The following is a 12263-nucleotide window of genomic DNA, read 5'->3' as shown; positions in this document are numbered from 1 at the left end:
ACCAGAGATAGAGAAATATTCAACTTGTCCAACCAGACACATCCACAACATGTGTAACTGGGACGAGAGCTGAAGTGATTATTCAATGAATTGATTTGTCAACTGACAGAAAATGATTCGAGCAGAAAACCAAACATTTGCTGATTTCTCAAATATGTGGATCTGCTGTTTATCTCTGTTTTAAATGATTGTAAATTGAATATATTTAGGTTTGGGACTGTTGGTTGGACAAACGAGACATTTAAAGATGTCACCTTGAAACTGTGATGGACAGTTTTTTACTATTTCTTTAATAGACCAAACAATTAATTGTTAAATTGAGAAAATAATCATCAGATTAATCGATGATAATGATCATGAGTTGCAACTTCTAGGGCTGGGCGATATGGCAAAAATCCTCTATCCCGATACAGGTCATTTCATATCTCGATAGCGATATATACGTATATATATATATATATATATATCACAACATAACAAGTTTTCTGGTAAAGCATTAAATAAATAGTCTATAAGAAATAACCACATGGTAAAGCCTATTTTTGTACACTGCTATGTAAATTATATACTTCATAAATGAAAAGTACGGAGTGTTTTTCTCATTTTAAGAACTTGCAGAATTGCAAAAGTGAACACAATTGCTGTAAGTGAAATTATACATAAAAAATAAATAAATATAGGCCTAGCCTATATCGCAATAGAAACGATATAGAAAAATATATGTAAAAATCATTTGTATATTGTTTTGACGAGATCTATCAACATATTGTCCATACATCACTGTTGCATTTCAACACTTAACTAGCACAGTTATTTTAAATCTTTAAAACTAGTGAAAATATTGGGGACATAAAACAGGGTCATCAGAATTACAGGAGCACTTTACAATATAATAAAACTCAACGCAACAACTCCACGAGCTCAAAAGTAGCATCAGGTTGAATTAACAAGTCTTTGACACAATCTCAGCAAAAATAGCTCAACTCTGAGGTCATGCTTATCGCACGTGTGTTGTCTGGCACTGCGTTGTATTGCACAGGTGTTCATATTATTCTGTCCACACTCTGCAAGGTTATTCATGTTCGTAAAGGCAGCGTAGCCATCGGATGCACAGACAATATAATACTTTTTACACAACATGACGAACGCAAACATGAAAATGAAATACCTAAAGATGCAAGATAAAGATGCAACTACAAAAACAGATTATGCACGTGAGCAGGTACACACACACACACACACACACACGCAGCTCTGTGCTGCAGAGTGGATGAAGTGTCTTAGAGGCGAGTCCTTTGGTCTGCTATTAATTTTACACACTCTGTGGAGGTCATATATATATTTTATCCATTTAATAAGTTCTGCTGTCTCTAAGTTGGTCGGATGTATTTTACGCGTATAGGCCGGTCCAGTCAGTCATGGAATTCATCAAATATATGCATTGCATCTCTGAGGACTATTTGGGCTTTAATACATATTCTATGTCTGAGTTATTGTTGTCAAAGGCAGACGCGCTGAACTGCAGCTGAAGAGAGAATTGAGAGCAATTTAACTCACATTTCTGTACAGCCCGTTATTGACTTTGGCACGAAACATTATGAATAATGGCTCAGTCTACTTAAATACAAATAAATGTTCACAGACACCGACCAGTGCTCAGGGCCTACGGCGTTTTAGCTCGAATACTTTCTGCAAAAACAATTCAGGACATGTGTTGCTTGTGAAATGCAATCAAAACATCTCAATAGATGATTTATTCATTTAAACAAAATCTATACAAGTTTTATAGATGTTTTCCTTTTACTGTTTTCGTGTGATGCCTCTATAAATGGGAGAGTGGTGCAGCGGTGGGAGGACTGCGCGTCCACTAGGGGTCAGGATGACACAAAACATTCAACGCCTGCTGCTGCTGCGTGAGCTGAAATAACTCCACACATGACAACATGTTGGAACAATGTGAAATAATGTCAGATCCTCACAGAAAAACAGCCCCATTAATGATTAGAAAAATTGTGATCACTTTATATATGTTGAAATATGTTTTATCTATGTTGCAATTATATTTATACTACTGTGGAAATCATTAAAAACATATTTTGACATATTTTGGAGCAATAAATGTTACATAAACAGAAACTCCATAATGACCTGGAGACAAAATAAATGTTTAATTTCAACATAAATATATTCAAGTAAAATCCTGGTATGATTGGTGGCCATAGCCTCATTTAAAATCAGGCTGTTATACAAATATGTATTTATACTTGTTGATGCTCATCTATAAACAGATCAGATCTGAAAACAGTCTGTGCATTCACCTCAAGTACTGACTCATTAGCAACGTTATCATAAATTACCGTATATCTTACATTATGTTGCCCAATGTTATATTCTGTATGCTCTCTTTATAACAACCCTCATGGCTATAATCACACATGCAAACCAAGGCAGCAAAACATTATTAATACAAATTTATTCTAAAATGTTGGTGTCACTGATAAAAGTTTAAGAACCAGTTTGAAAGGTGAAACTTTAAACATGCTAACAAATGTATAGATCCATTGTGGTCGTGTTAAGTAAGGTAACTTACTGGTTTGTCATGTAAATGCACATCTTTGTTACTATACATCCCTCTTTTCAGAATGTATATAGTTATTGCAAATTATATAGGATGCGTATTGTTAAAAAAATTATAATAGGAAAGGTTTCAAGATACAGTATGATGCTCTTTGTTGCAGACTACTAGTGTTCTTCGTTCCTAAAAGGCTCTTTCTTTGTAGTAAATAATTAAAAATAAAAGAAACATATGGTGAAGGTGAAATAACACTAATCAGAACAATAACAGTAGAGCGTTCAATTTATATTATTTCAAACGTTGCTTGATTCCAAACATTACAGTTAAAATGTAAACTAATAAGTCATTCAAGATGTACGTAATGTTTATCACAATATCTGTCACACAAATATAAAATTTTCTGTAAATATAGATTTAATCTCAAATGTAAAATATGAAAATGACGAATCAACAATGTTACTTGAACATTCCTGCATCACTTCTTGACTCAAACTGTTAAACACGTTAACCTTGCAGTTTTGTGCCAATTGTTCATGTGCCAATTTTTCTGTTAAGATCTGTAGGTGAGGGGAGGTGAAAAACTCACTATCCCAACATGTCTGAGTCAAACGTGATGTTTGGAGCATCTTTGACAATAGACTCTCATATTCCAAACAACAGGAAAAAAGCTTTTAATCTGTGACTGGACAAAAAAAACAAAGCTATTAAAGCTTGTACAGTACGGTAATGCCGTCCAGATTTCTCAGTGAGGTCTGCAGCACTCAGTATTATTTTTTAGTAGTATCTTTTTTTCATCATATGTTTGTTATGTAAAGAGGAAAGTGATGAATATTTAGAATTAGTTGGTATTTAAAATGTATACTTATTTCTAATATCTGTACTTATTTATACTCTCTTTTAATGAAGGCAAGCACTGGCAGAATTTGGTCCATCGTTCTCTCATTGACACATCCATCACATCACGATTATTTTTTATAGGTTTAACAAGTTTACTAATTAAACATAATCAAAAAACGGAGCAGGAACTAAATATTAGGCGTATGAAGAAAAATAGCAAACAAACCAGAAGTTCATTACAAGTAGAAGCAAATAAGGTTTGGTCTACTTGGTGAGTGACAGCAGCAGGTTTTTTGTTTTTTTCTTGACAGGGAGAAAGTTTCAGTCAAAAAACTGCATGAATTTCTACCGCGTTCCACTTATTTCTTTACACTCTAACAGTGTTGGCAAACAAGAATATGTGTTTCCTGTACGTGTGTTGAAATGTGTGTTGCTGTGTATCGCAGGGTGCTAACACACAACACAGTGGGAGCAGCTCCAACATGGTGGAGTCTTTAACAAGCTGTCAGGGGCCATAACATTGTTCTCCTGCAACGGTTAACACAGCACATCGCTGCAGCTCCAGGTAGTGACACCCTCAGTGCACTACACAGCACCTTTGTGGTCCAAACACACACACATACAGCACAAACACACACATACACACACACACGCACACACACACACACACACACACACACACACACACACACACACACACACATATAAGTGTGTCTGTGCAGCTCACATTCTCACTTCTGGCCCCGTACACACCAAAGCAGCTAATAGGCGGCAGTGTTCTTGCTTAATGGAAGTGCAGAGAGAGTTGTGCTGTTGAGGTAGATAGGGCCCTCTGGGCAAAAACACATTAACCTATTTGGAGGGCGTGAATTCTAGATGGTGTTATTAGCAGAGAGTCTGAGCACCTTGAGCTGAGCTGCTCTTATACTCAGTGTGAGTTTGTGTGTCAGAGAGAGAGAGAGAGAGAGAGGAAGGAGGTGAGAGGAGGAGAGAAAATTCTTGTTTCAGCCGACTGCCTCAGACCGGAGTGAAGGTCTTTTTGCACGATCCATCTCTGCTGTGTGAACCAGCAGGTCGGAGGAAAAGCTGGACTTCCTTCACTGAGGGTTTTATTAGCCATTTGTTGCTGCACAACGAGTCAGTGCAGCACACTGAGAAACAAAACTGGCCAGTTATTTGAAGTCTGACAGAAAAATGGACCAAGTCCGGCGTCAGATGGACGACAGGCAGTGGTGTAATGTAACAAAGTAATTATAAGGGATGCACCAATCCGACTTTTTCTGTCTCGATAGCGATAGCAATACCTGAGCTTTGGGTATCGCCCGATACAGAGTACTGATCCGATACCAGTGTTTAATTAATAATCTGTATGCCTCACTGTGACTGGAAGTGACTGGGATCATTCTTTTATGTGTAACATAACATCAGGCTTGGCTTAAACATTTATTTTCTTAACTTTTTAAAACAAAATGTAACAAATAAATACATAGACCTAAATTTACTTTATTATTTGTGGTGTACATGTTAAGAGGAATAATAAGGGCACGGTCACACATGCGTCGTGAATGCAGACAAGTGACCATCGCCTGTCGAAGCGATTTTCGAACGAAAAGTTCACCAAAGTGATCTGCATTTCAAATGCAAAGATGCAAATTAGCTTCGCAAACGGAAGCAAATGTTTTTTTTTTTTGCACTTTCGCTTGCGTACTTTTGACGGCAGAATGTTTTCGGCATCATTGGGCAAAAAATCCGTTATAACCTTTCAGCATATTGTAATTCAAGTGTTCTGAGAGAAAACTAGACGTCTGCACCTCCTCAGGGCTCTGTTTACGGATTAAAAAAATCGTTCCTATTGGCTGTTCATTCAACGGAGGCAGCTGTCAATCACTCGTTTGCTCCGACTGGTGGGCGGTGCTTGGTATTTCCTCAACTGATCTCAACACGGCTGCCAGGTCACAAACTTTCTCATTTTACAGCTATAAGATGTTTCTGAAAACATTTTATGCAAGAAGTAGACATCACAGCAGCTCGGCTCTGATTGGTTGTTTTCCTCCAGTCTGTGAAATCTTGCAGATGCCATTAGGAGCACCGGAGGACACACAGGCACATGATTTTTTTCAGATTACCTGTCTTATGCACTACCGTCAGGATATAGTGACCGTTTTATAAAAAAATAACTTTTTTTAAAATCATATTTGCTACAATTCTACCCACTGCAGCTTTAAGTATAGTAAATATCAGATACTTTAAAACATTTACTCAAGTAATATTGTAATAAGAGACTTAAACTTCTAGTTAAGTCATTTCCTGGTTAGATATCTGTACCTTTTAAATGTGGCTTTCAGGTACTTCATCCACGACAGGTCATGTTGTCATGTCCTTTAATAAAGCTATAAAATCACTTCACTGTCACTGCTACATACTCAATTTTGCCCTAAATGCTTTGAAAAAAGGGGGCAATTACGCTTATGCCATCCAACCATTCTATCCAATTAGCCAATTAAGGCTAATTACAGTTTTAGCTTTGGCACAAGGGTTTTCATAATTAACCATTTATCATATCTCCAGCCTCTTTCTCTGGAGAAGACGCCCAGGCAGCCGAGCAGGAGAGGCTGCTTCCTCCTGCTCCGCCACACTCCCAAGTCCACCTCTTCCCAGGGGAGTGAAGCTGTAACTGGGCTGCAGCTCGCATCATATTCCCCTGATTACCTCGTAGTGGTTGTAAATACATTTCTATTTGACCTCTTTTAAAACGTTAATTAAATATTACTAAATATTTATTTTATACACACTAGCAGCCTGGCTGTATGAATCTGACCATACGTAACATCGCCACCTGGACAGTATGAATTCATTGTGGTGACCACAGGGGTCGGCTAGCCCTCTACTCTAACCTGTTCCTCTCTGCCACACACGCTACTCTATTGTCCTACTGCATTATCTACTTTTAGTTACAGTCTCCAGTTTCACAGTGTAAGTGAATTTCCTCCGACTTGTGCATTATTAAAAGGGCAGAAATTATTTATCTAATATTCATTATTTATATTTATACAAGGAGCTTGTCCGCAGGGAGCAGGTCTCATTTTCAGCCTCATATTTTGTAAACAGGCAGTCACAGAAGCGACAGTTCCTCTGATTTAAAGAGACAGGCCTGCTTATGGAGAATGATGCCTACCTTGAATTCAAATGGAAAGGTGATCAATTTTTTATACTTTTTTTTCATGCAGCATTTGCATTGACTATCATTCTCAGATTCTGCCGCCGCTCCCCCTTTCAAAATGGACAATGAGGGCAGACAGGTGAGTACGAAGTGGAAAAAGGAAGAAGAGAAAAGCCATCTGTGCTGCAGCCGCCTGGAAACCGGACATCAACTCAGGCAGAAATGAAAGGATTTATTCAGCTTTTGCTTTGGAAAATAAATGGAGATATTACCAGAAAGAGAGCACCTTTTGTTTCAGTTAATTAAATGTGATGACAATCAGAATTAATTATTCAGATTTCTTTAATTGAAATGTTTGTGGAAAGGCCACTTTCAGAAGCTCACGAAATGTCCACAAATATCCACAAACCCCCAACATCATCGGCCACAAACTCACATCCTGGTAAAGTAAACTTCTCCGCTGAGAACTTGCTGGAGGCCCGCGCATTAAAGAAGCAGCGTTCAGTTGGTCGGGACTGTAACATTCAGTATGCATCTTTCCATGTTAACAGCACAGAGCAGACAGACAGAAGGGATGGCGAGGCTAGACAACCATGTGCGTGTTTGTTAGCCCAAGTGTGTGTGCCCGCACCTCCACGCCAGCCGCGTCTGAGCAGCTTTAAGTACGAACAAAATCGCTTTTCAAAGGGAATAATGTAGAACAACATCATGTCAACTTTAGGATATATTTATATATTTCTTTGGGCCGTCATTAATTTTAAAGCAGCGTTTTAAAGTTGAGGAAAAAGGGAATGCCACGCACAAACCGAAGACGAAACAAGAGACACGGGGAGCAGTTATGCAAATGAATGAAATAAATGTCAAAATGGCAGTGAAGAATTGATGAGGACAGAGAGCGCTTGTCTTGGTTGCGAGGGAAGTGGATGACTGAGAGGACAAGTGACGTTCATTTTCAAAGGAAAGTTTCACGCCGCTATCATGGCAGCCACTGTGACTCGCGGATAAATTTTAATGCCCCACTCTGACGATTCTGTGTCACTCTTCCTCTTTCTTTCTTTCTTTTTTTTTGGCGAGTACCCATTGCCATCTCCTCTCCCTATCTTGCTGCGATGACATCCGAACAGACACATGTGCATGTGGCGCGCCAGGACCCAGAAAGCCTGAGCGCATGGAAAAGAAAGATGTGGGGGGAAAAAGTCTACATAAAAGATTCATCACAAATGTCTCTAATCCACTACTGCATTGTCAAGGAGATGTTATAAAGCACACATTGTAAATGGATTCTTCCCTCACTGACTAAAGTCATTTCTGCAGAGGGATGGGGGAGTGGAGCCGGGGCGACAGGGGGCATCCTTGTGTGGCACCAGACAAGTACATAGTGTGAGCAGATGAGCAGCACTCTCTGGGACTGCATTACTACCTGTCCCCAGTGCTGCGCTGCCTGTGAGCCCGACTCTAATGTACAAGCCGGCCACATTCCCCTTGTCAAGGCCTTGACGTGCACGTCAGAAATTACCCAACCTAAAGTGACAGCCCCCTTTTCTTCCCATCTCTCCCCTCTCTGCAGCCCGGCCCAGCTCTCCAACCTGCTAGAAGAGTGCTTTGAAAGCCAAGACTGCCAACGCCACTCTGCAGCGGCAGCCACTTTATTTATTCCTCACTGCAGGCAACGGGAGGTAAGACAATATGGATGGCACTGTGGAAGCTCATAATATTAGCTTTGGCTGTGGGCAATCGGCCATAAATATCACACTTCCTCGCGGAGGATATGATTGGAGCCACTTGAAGCATCGAGATTTTGAGCAAAGGTCTGAAAAAAAAAGTGGGGGAGCGGGGTGTCACTACCTTTCTTTCATCTCTTATCAAATCACCCTTCAGCTGCTCCATCCTCGCAGCGCAAAGTGACATAAGTCTCTCATGCTTTTAGTGGCACTTTGAAAAATAAGACCTCAGTGAAGCAAAAATAATCACTCTTTTCAACACTTCACTTCATCTGGCGATGCTCTTCACTCCTCCATTTCAGAGCCCCCTCAATCACATATGATGATATTAAGTATTACTTATTTATTTTCCGTTGGAGAGGTGGAGAGGTGCAGAGGTTGGAAAAAAAAGGAGGAAGCGAGGGAGGTGAAAAGGGAGACCCGACCCGCCACAAACGCACACACACACGATCCACAAAAACACGCAATCTGACACATTTTGTACGGCTCTGATCTCTTCAAGTGTTCGACTTTTATATTATTAAAAACGTGACATTTTTTGATCTAACGTTCGTTTTAACCTCATCGTGGTAATTTGTGTGTGTCAGGAAGAGAAAGAGAAAGAGAGAGAGAGAGAGGAGGAAAGAAATGTTTTGGTGCCTCATGTCTTTTATTACATGTTTGGGCAGATTACTTTTTGATTTATAATATGGTAAAAAGTGGCTGCTAAGTGGTGCATTGACACACATACACCAACACGTTCTCATCTCAACTCGTCACATACTGATGCTGTGCCACGGCCATCGGCATCGCTTTTCGGTCGCAGTAAACACGTGCTTAATGTTGTGAATTAAACAAAAACACTTGCTTAGGTTTAGGCAACAAAACCACTTAGTTAAGTTTAGGGGAAAAACATGTTTGGGCTTAAAATTACTATGTTTTACAGTGAAAATGTGACTTGACATTGAGAACACGGGACATTATGTGTGTTGGACCCCCTCCAACCCAACCAGTGTGTCTTTAAATTACGCAAACAGCACTTTCACTGAGCGTTTACTGTTGCCGCGGATGGGTTTACATTGTACTTAAACCTGCAGTTTACAGAATATTTGTGGCATCATTGGGTAAAAATTCCATAATAACCTTTCAGCATATTATAATTCAAGTGCTCTGAGAGAAAACTAGACTACTGCGCCTCCTCATGGCTCTGTTTTCAGGCTTTAAAAAATCTAGCCCGTGACGGAAGACTTTGGCCAATCACAGGTCATTTCAGAGAGAAAGCATTCCTATTGAGCGTTCCTATTGGCTGTGCTCCGGCTGGTGGGCGGTGCTTGGTATTTCCTCAACTGATCTCAACATGGCTGCCGGGTCAGGAGTTCACGAGTGATTGACAGCTGCTCAGAGACGGCAAGGCTCCAGCTCGGCTCTGATTGGTTGTTTTCCTCCGGTCTGTGAAATCTTGCATGAGCCGTTAGGAGCACCGGAGGACACTAGAGGACTCAGAGGAAGATGATTTTTTTTCAGATTACCTGTGTCATGCACTACTGTCAGGATATAGTGACCATTTTATAAAAATAACTTTTTTTTAATCATATTTACTCCAATCTGCCTACTGCAGCTTTAAGGGAAAGCTGGTGCGTTGCATACCGGCGCTAAAGGGTGCCTTGTGCGGCGGTATCGAATACCGACGGCCGAGACAAAGCGTCGTATTTGACGCCCTGGAAATGAGAAGCTGCACACACTCACCCATACACTCAAGAGTACATCATGCTGAACTTCCCTGAAGACATGTTCATTAAGAAAAGAAAACAGACTGGGACAGGGATATGGACACCTCAGCCTGATCCGTTTCTCTGATCAATAATCTGCAGCTTTGATCTCGTCTCTGTTCAGCTCTACACGTCCCCAGACTGACACTACTCTTTGTTTGTTACATCTCTATTAAGCACAAAGAGATAGAGGCAAACAAACACAGAATCAAACTTTACTACACAAGGGAAAACAAGGCAACTATAAAAAAGTTGCAACAGAGATCAACACAAGTATCAGTGTTTATACAATCAAATACACACGTTTACAGATGACAAATGACCACTACATTACAACAACTGAGAAAAGGCTGCCGCACAGTATTTTCTAAAATTTCTTCTTGGGAACCGCAAATTTATCTTCTCTAATTTAAGGTGCTGCATTACCTCCTTAGACTGCAGAGTGTGTCCAGGATATAATAGTGGGCTTTTCTCCGTTAATGTACATGCTAGTAGAGTTGAAAAGGTTGTACTTGTATATTTAGCTCTTGTTTTGGGGTTATTCTCTCCCGAGAAGCCAAATATTGCAGTCAGGGAACCCAGTTGCTTCAGCTGTCCAAAAGATTTTAAATGTGAAATATTTAATTTTATGGTTCCTATACCATCAGCATTTTCTAGAAAGCAACCTCAATTTTATGCCAAACACCTTGTTTGCATTATATGCTATGTACATTTAGTTTACATTATTAATTTTCTTTTTCTTTGTTGGCTATGTGCAGGTCCCATGTTGAATTGAATTTGTATTTCTTTTTTTTTCCATTTTTAATTTTATTCGTTTTTTTTTTCGTTTTGGGAACATTTGGACAAGTGTGTTATGTGTATGTTGTTTACAGGTTGTTTATGACTAAATCAAATCATTGATATGCAACTGTACATTTTTATGAATCCTGAAAAGGACTACATCATTTGGTGCCTATTATGTAGAGAAAGTGGAGACAGTGTTAAATTGGTACTCCTCCAACATGGAGAGTTCACAGTATGTCAGTTGAAAATGCAAAAATGTAAAATGTGTTTTTCGATGTACAGTTTTAAATTACAAACAATGAGACAAACATACAATTCCCCCAAATAGTATGTGGGTTTAAAGTATCTAGTAAGTAGCAGTTCTTTCAATGAAGATTTCAACAGCTAACTGAATTAAAACAACTGTCTCAGAACTAATAAGTATCAAGCTTCCAAGGAAATTCTGATAATACCCTGAAGTGTTACCTTTAAGTGCATCAGATGTGTTTTTTAATATGGTACACCCAGAAAAGGGGATCAAATTGCACCTACTACCCTACATACTCCTCTATATACTAACTTGTTATTTCAATACAATCCATCTTTCACGCAAGTTTATTTTGTGGGAACTTCCAAAAAGTACATGTACCACATATTCATAAGCAGTAGTAGTTTGAATTTAAAGTAAACCAAAGAATGAGTATCAGCCCTTCCTCTCTTCCTCTTGCATCCACATCAGCGCATAGACAACGCTCACATCTGAGCCAGGTCACTTAGGACCTCTGCCTCATCACTTTAACTAAGTTACACAATCCTCCGTTCCGCTGTCTTTTCATCCCCACTTCCCCTCCTCTCATCTCACCCTCCTGCACTCACATCTGTGTGCATCTGCGTCCCCAACTGCTGCGCAATTAAAGAGAGATGAGCAGTGCTGTTAGTTTATAAAAAAAAGGAGTGAGAAAACATAATGTAGTTTGTGTGTCACCATCAATTTACTGCATGCTGAAATTTTAAAGGAGCAGATGAATAATTCGAGAGGAGTGCAAAGGGGAAGAAGGGTGGCGGCGGTGAAAGAAATAGATGGAACGTAGGAAAGAAGACAACAGGAGGAGGGGGGAGAATGTAGAGAAAATGACATTGTTATTCATCCGACTCTTTGTCACAAGTTGAGAGTGAAAGATGCAAAACTTCAAGCACACAGTGTCCCGTGGGTGAGATACTGCAGTTCAAACAAAGTAAACAACTGTTTTACTGTGATGCACACTTTAGTCTTGCTGGAGGCTAAGTCGCCTTCCTGCTGCAGCTGGTATTGTGGCACACTTTGCCGGCAGGGGAGAGCGCCGCGAAAAATTGTTGCAAAGATCTCAGAGTATTCTCACCAAGTGTGGCACGCAGGAGACGCTGCCTTGTTGTTATTTACATAAAACGAGCAGGTTGGCTTTCATGTACGGGGGGCTGCT

Source organism: Sebastes umbrosus, chromosome 3 (genome assembly GCF_015220745.1).
Source record: "Sebastes umbrosus isolate fSebUmb1 chromosome 3, fSebUmb1.pri, whole genome shotgun sequence".
NCBI lineage: Eukaryota > Metazoa > Chordata > Actinopteri > Perciformes > Sebastidae > Sebastes > Sebastes umbrosus.
Note: the sequence above shows the minus strand (reverse complement) of the source record.